Below are 7,827 nucleotides of genomic sequence, written 5' to 3' on the forward strand. Positions count from 1 at the left end.
TGTTCACTACCCCCCGACTTACTTTATTTCTTGGTTTGTGGCATTCTCTAGAGTGCTTAGAGAATTCTTCAATTAACTTCTTGATCACCGGGGGCGCCTTCTTCGTGAGCGGGCCTTGAGAATCAAGCAGTTGCCTTGTGGTGACATTGACTCCATCGTAGAAAATGGAGACCTCTTGTTGGCTATTGAGGTCATGGTGTAGACAATTTCTAAGCAAGCTCTTGTATCTTTCCCAAGCTTCATAAAGAGATTCTCCGGGTTGTTGCTCGAAGTTGGCAATGGCTTTCTTTAGCTTGGCTATTTTGGAGGGCGGGAAAAAGTGGTCTATGAACTCTTCTTTCATCTTGGCCCATGTGGTGACCAATCCGGGAGGAAGTGACTTTAGCCAATCCTTTGCAGCACCTTTGAACGTGACTGGGAGCATGCGAAGAAGCTGGGTCTCGCGTGGAACATTCGGTACATTGAAGTAGTCAGCCACATCATTCACTCCGTCCAAGTGCTTGTAGGCGTCTTCTTGATCCTTCCCATAAAAAGGAATCTCCTTGAGTAGAGAGAGAATATGGCCTTTTAGTTCGAAAGTAGCGGTTGCGGGAATTGCGGGCTGCACAAGTCCCGGGCCGGTGTCATCGCGCATCCTCTTCTTCCATTCTCCCATGGGGACTTCATCGATATTAACCATAGTGATAGCTAAATCGTCTTCAAACTCGGATTCGTGCTCGTATGTGGGTTCTTCTTCTTCCTCGGTCTCGTACTCGGTGTCTTCTTGAATTGGGTCTCGGGTTGTCAAAGAGGCACTGGATGCTACTGTTTTGCTACTCCTCTTCTTGCTGAAAACGGATTTGAGGTTTTTGAGGGGTGAGTTCTTTGAAGAAGCGGTTTCTCCAACGGTTTTGCTTTTGGTCCTCCTTAGTGCGGATTCCGGGTCTTCAAGAGGAGGGACCAAAGGTGTATCGGATCCTCGGGTTGTCATGAAACAACTGTAAACAAAATAGCAAACGCGTAAAAAGAACAAAAATAAAATAAAAAATTAAAGCTGTAAACAGCGATGTACTCGCCGAGTCGGCACGAGTGCACTCGGCGAGTTCAAGGCAAAAAAAAACAGAAAAATTTCTAGTTACTTTAAAAACTGATTTTTATTAAAACTTATTCTACAAACTGAATTACCTTTTAATTAACTTTGTGTAAGATAAATCCCACACAAAGGATCGATTAAATTAGAATTTAATGTTAATTTTAGAACCGTTCCCCGGCAACGGCGCCAAAAACTTGATGTGTGCAAACTCACTTAGTTTTAAACCTACTTTCAATTATAAAATACCACACAAAGGCAGTGAACCTATCAATTGTGGTATAGTTAAATAAGTATGGTATCAAACACAGGGAACGACAAATTAAAACTAAAAACTAATTCTATAAATTAATTAATAAATAGGGGGTTTTCTCTAGTTTTACAAGACTATAAAACTTACTAACTATTGCTTAATCTAAAAGTTAGAAAACAAAGAATTAACTAGATCGATAATGGGAAGGAACTTTTGTTTAGTTCAACTCAATTGATCCTATGGTTGATTTCAAGGTAATGATGCAATGGATTAATTCTTTTGTTGGTTACCGATTCAAGTGACTAGATTCACATTCACTACACTAATCCTTAGCAAATAAACTAACTTAAACAGTGGCCAGTTGTCTAATTTAATTAAATTCACTAGATTAATTATTCGGGTTAATTTAGACTTGCAATCGTTAACTAATTTAATCTTTTAATTAACTTCTTGTTGATGGTCATTACACAAGCTTGCACATGAATTTACTCAACTTTCTTATTAACTCTAGTCTCCTGTTCATTAATCCTAGACATATGATAAAGTGGTCACATAGCATATGAGGTTGATAATCAATAGATGTTCATGCTAATCAATTATCTTCCTATTAACAGAAAATTAATTATTATTCACACACAAGGTTCTTTAGCAAGCTAAAATAACAAAAATCACCAACTTAGAATTAATCTTACCAATAATCAAACAATAGTATCAATTTTGTATCCCCAAAAAGAAGTCTAAAGGTTTTAGCTCATAATTGAAGTAAATAACAGCAAACAAACAGAGTCTAATTGTTTAACCATAATGACAAAACAAAATATTAAGTAGAGTGATGAAATTTGCCTCAATTCTTCCTTCGAAATTGAATTCTAACTTATAACTTCGTCTTCTAGGGTGTTTTTGACTTCTTAATCGTAGCTAAACTCTTCTGAATCGTTCCAGAATTCTCTCCCATCGTTCTGGGGAGTTATCTTTATATATACGAATCGACTCGTCGAGTCCATCTCTCAGTCCCCGTATTGTGATAAGTCTCTGGGATCCTGAGTCTTTATCTTCTCAAATCTTCACTTGGACTCGCCGAGTAGTCGAACCTACTCGCCGAGTAGGTGTTATTTTTAGTGTTTTTCCTTCTTTGTTCCATTCTCGAGCTCTCAACCGCTTCTCCTGCTTCCTTTTGCTTCCGAGCTTCATTTTTGGACTGAAAATATAATTCAACCACTTTTAAGTACCTTTTGTCCATAAAATGAAATAATTTAGCTAATAAATGAATAAAAATCTATACTTAATATGAACTAAATATGCACATATCACATACTAATAGTAGTATATGCAAGTTTAAATCGACATAAACTCGTGTAAGTGTTAGAAACCCCGTAAATCATATGTTTTGTTAATACCCCATGTGAGTTATTATAACCATGCTATGACCCAGTCGACCTTTTATATGACATTCTTCAGGCGTTGGAATGTTAATGACACTTGTCACCCCTGGCCTTCCGGCCGAGTTGTTGCAAGCAGCTTGGGTGCGGGTTTTTCAAACCCAATATAGATCTACACATAACTATCACGCTCTCCCTACAAGAGACTCTGGTTACAATTACAAGACTTTTAATGCGCTACTTTAGAAGTAATGTGAAGAGAATGTTCCACAAATTTATTGATTAACAGATTTATGTAAAGTGAACTGAAAACCCTCTTTTTGTGGAAAAGAACCCTTTCATGGTGTGATGTAAATGAAATATAAACTATACCTATTATAGCTTATCAAAATGGTTGTAACGTATAGCAAACCTTTTCTGTGAAAGTAGAATGTATAGAAAAACATAACTATATCTATTATGCTTCTTTTTGTATTATTTGTAATGATAAAGGACTCTTACAATATAGCAAATATTTTCTGTCATATAATCATATCATAACTGAAAAACACATGTAAAATATGAATTCATCAAGATTAACACCTTGCTCAACATGTTACAAGGTGTTATGAAAGTTGTAAGCTGTTAAACTTGTTTTTAACATTTCTGCACTGATTTAGAAAAGTCACAGAAAAATCACACTAAGTCTAAACTTTAATCCGTAAACTCTTAGAGTTTAGAAAATGTGTCTAGTTTGTTCATAAATTTTATTACGATTTTTAGAAGTCTCTAATTGGTGTAAAAATGTTCATATTCACAGACTGGTCCGAATTCGTAGCTACAGTGATAGGCAGTTTTGTAAAAATAACAAAAATTTTTAGAAAAATCGTGTGAATATGTGCAAGTAGTCATTTTAAAGGTATAAACCTAAACTATTTGCATCTAGTACATTTTTGAAAACAAAAATGTTTAAGGTGTTCAAAATAGTTCGTGAATGGAACTAAACTTTCCTGTGGAAAGCTGATGTTTGTGTTTTGTTAAGTTTATAGTATTTTAACTTGTATTCTCCCCCTAAAACTTGAAGAAAATATGAAAATGTGGGGGGAGGCGGGGGGGTATGAACTCACCTTGTGTGGTACTCTGAGTAGAATGTCGAAGGGAAAGAGTTTCCTAGTTAAGAACACTTAGAGGATGCTTGAAGGCGTGAAGATCTAGGAACAAATATGTCGACATTTGTGTAAGAATTCCATGATTTTTATGACTAAGTTAAGGGTCGGGATGCCCTGAATGATTACAAAAAGTTGAAAGAGATTATGAGAGATATTTGGGAGAGATTTAGGAGAGAGAGATAGAGGGAGGGAGATTTAGAGAGACTTTAATTGTGACTTTTGTGAGTGTTTAGCCTTGTAACGCAAGGTTCGCAAGGCCCGATAATCCTTGTTATGAGTGTTATATGCCCCCAAGGGGTACGAAATAATGTTTTACCAAGTAGTTTCATCACTTACCCTTATTAGGGTTTATGAATTCCGAACATACGAACTTTCCAAGTGATAACTTCTTATTAAAATAGTGAAATGTACAATAGTAACATAATGTAAACCCTAATATACAAGGGTTAGTTGAGTTGACTGGTTTGACTTGTTAACTTTATTTGACTTTGACTTGACCAGAATTCGACGGTTGTCACACAAAAAGTACTTAACATAAGAGTACGTTGGGCGTACAATCTAGTACGCGCAACATATAGGTCATGGACCCAATACGCGCTGCGTACAACTGAGTACACCCTACATACTCAGTCAGAGTGGGCTTCGCACATGTGGGCTTCAGTTTGGGCCATTCCTTGGACTTCTTTACTTTGGGCCTTGGTGGACCATCAGAAATCAAATATTTTTGGGCTAAGAATATGTTTGGGCTTAAGGGGAAGGCCCATATGAGGAGATTGGCCCAATTTGGAAAATTGGGCCATTAGTGGGTCATTAGTGGGCTTTTATGGATTTGACAGTCTTGGGCCTTGTCGGTTTTGGGATTGGGACTTAGTTATGAATCTTGTTGGGCCAGAGGTAAAATGGTCAATTTACCCCCAAGTAAGGATTATAGATCATGGTTTGAGACCCAATTGCTAATGGGGTGATATTTTGGTATTGATAGCTCAGGGAGTTGTTAGGGCAGCAACTAAGGATTCTTGCAGTGAGCTTCAGCATTTGAGGTGAGTCTCCTCACTTTTTGTATGGGTTAAAGGCACCAATGCGGGCCCATTTGGTTTATGTATGGTAGGAAGACTCGGGGGTTAGCCCTAGGCATTATGTATGAAAGACCAAGAGGTGGCTCCTGGCACACTGTATGCTAATTAACTAAGTAAAGTAGTATGTATGCTAGTTATCTTTGTGATGCTTGCATGGAAGACCAGAAGGTGGCTCTTGGAACTTGTCTGTAAGACCAAGGGGTGGCCCCCGACTTAGCAAGAAAGACCACGAGGCAGCCCGTGACATAATGGCAAGACTATGAACGACACATAGCACCTTTATTGATTATGATATATGAATGATATGTATGGCTCACAGTTATGTATGGCATGTATGGATCAGTTGATATGTATGGTATGTGGTATTTGGGGAACTCACTAAGCTTCGTGCTTACGATATTCAGTTTCGGTTTCAGGTATCTCCAGTTTTCAAATAAAGGAGCTCGGGACGATCACAGCACATACACCTATGTTTTCCGCAATATGTGATTTCTGGGAATGAACTTTGATAAATGTTTTATTTCAAATGCTTTTCAATGTGTGAACCAAGTTACTGAAACAACCCAAATTTTGAAAAGAAAATTTTCATTTTTAATTAATCAAAAACATTTCCATAAACCATGAAATCCCAAATTTATTGTTTTTAAATCCACATCCATTACAACTTTATTTAAAAACATCAAAGTGCCCCATAAAGTGTCGGTGAGAGAGTGCACGTTGCGTCATCAAGCCTTGTCCTTGCCCTTGGGCTCAGATGTAACTGAAACAAATCCACAAACTGTAAAGCTAATGCTTAGTGAGTTCCCCAGAGCATACCCACACACAATCCACATACAACATATCATACTAGCTATAGCAGCTACACATATCACATAAGCCATACATACAACATATAGGGATGTCGTGGGCTCGTCCCCAGGGTCTTACTCTAGGATTCCATGGGCTCCCCACATGGTCTTACACCTAAGTGCCATGGGCTCTACCATGGTCTTCGATAGGAATGCCATGGGCTCCCCACATGGTCTTACATCAAAGTGTCATGGGCTCTCCCATGGTCTTCCACACATACATATCACATATATCACTAGCATGCTTCCTAGCTCAACAAACTATCATACCACATATTATAGCTACAAATAGGATGCTAAATATCATAAAATGGGCTGGCCTTGGTGCCTTAGACCCATTGGTATGATGAGCAGACTCACCTCTTCCTGTCGAATCCGAAGGCTGCTCTCCTAACAATCCGTAGACACTCGTGCTGAACAATAATAATATTACTCAATGTTAGGATCAAACACCATCTAAGTGGGGAACCCAAATCCCCAAGTCCTTTCACAAAGCCCCAAAAGGTCTTCCTTAGTTAATGGGCCCAAAGTCCATATCCAAAGTCATTAATGGGCCTCATGGCCCAATAAAGCCCAATCATAACATCCATGGTCCAAAACAGATAAACTGGCCCCTAACCCCAAAACATGACCTGGCCCAATGACTAATTGATGCCCAAAAGCTCATGTAACATCCCAAAATTCAAGATTAAAAAGCATTTCTTTTATAAAACATTAATTAAAACATAATTATCAATCCATAATATAATCAGAGTATTAATTTCCAAAACATTTGAACATTATCAGAGTAAAACATCCCAGGCGGTCTAATCTATGGTGTCTGCCATGCGATCACCCCGAGCTCTTTCCTCCGCTACCGGAAGTACCTGAAACCAAAACTGAAAACCGTAAGCACGAAGCTTAGTTAGTTCCCCAACCTACCACATACCATGCATAACCACATACTGCACATACTGGGCCACGCCCGCTATTTTGGGCCTCTCCCGCTACAACGGCCCCGCCGCTCCAGGCCCTGCCTGGCTTCGAGCCCCGCTCGGACACAGATATGTTTCGCTTAGGCCTTGCCTGTCACTGGGCCTCGCCCGCCAACATATACTAACACATAACATATCACAACACATAAACTAAACATATACTACCAAATCCTGCTCTAAAGGCCTCGCCTATCTTGGGCCTCGACCATGTCCTGCAACTGATGAGTCATGGAACCCCGTCCACACTCTTACTGATAGTGAGATACGGACCCAGCCCACACTCACTCTTTCCCTAACCTGGGCCTCACCCTTACTCTGCTGCTAATGAGATATGGAACGCCGTCCATACTCTGTTGCTGGTGAGATATGGGACCTCGCCCACACTCACCTTCCTACCAGGCACATAAATGTATCACACAGACAACAAGTATAACTATCATGCAAACCATTCCTTGGTGTGACAACCCGTAAATTATTCAGTTATTGTAAACCGTTCCCGCTAAATAAAACCGTTTGTATTTCAAATTTTTCCGTTAACTTTTGGGTTAAAATAATTAAATTGAGACTTTTGTTATGACCTCGTGAGTGTACAAACCCATTAGAAACGCATAAAAATACCCTTGTTATTTATTTGGAAAAATTTTAGTTACGACTAAGTCGTAATTTCGACAATTAAATCGGGTACGACCATAAGCCTCGTTTAACGCCAGTATCGGGTAGATTTCCACCGGGCCACAAACTCAAGCCTTATATAAAGGATGAGTGAACTTCAATTTAGCTTTTTACCACCACCTCATAACTTTCTCTCACTACTCTCTCTCTAAAACTCGACTTTGATCCAAAAACACCCCCTTTCAAGCTTCAAATTGGTAAGTAATCTATCCTAGCTTGTTACTAAGCTTGTTTATCATTCAAATTCGTGTTTAAACCATCCAAATGCATCAAGAACATGTGTTTACGGTTTGGGAACATCTCCCAAAACCGTGAACTCCTATAAGAGGGTTTTGAAGCCCCAAAACCCTTCCAAATCACTTCTAGTGCTTAGTTAAGACCTTTGAACTTGCAGGAATGGACTTAGAA

The sequence above is a fragment of the Lactuca sativa genome, chromosome 4 (genome assembly GCF_002870075.4).
Source record: "Lactuca sativa cultivar Salinas chromosome 4, Lsat_Salinas_v11, whole genome shotgun sequence".
Lineage (NCBI taxonomy): Eukaryota > Viridiplantae > Streptophyta > Magnoliopsida > Asterales > Asteraceae > Lactuca > Lactuca sativa.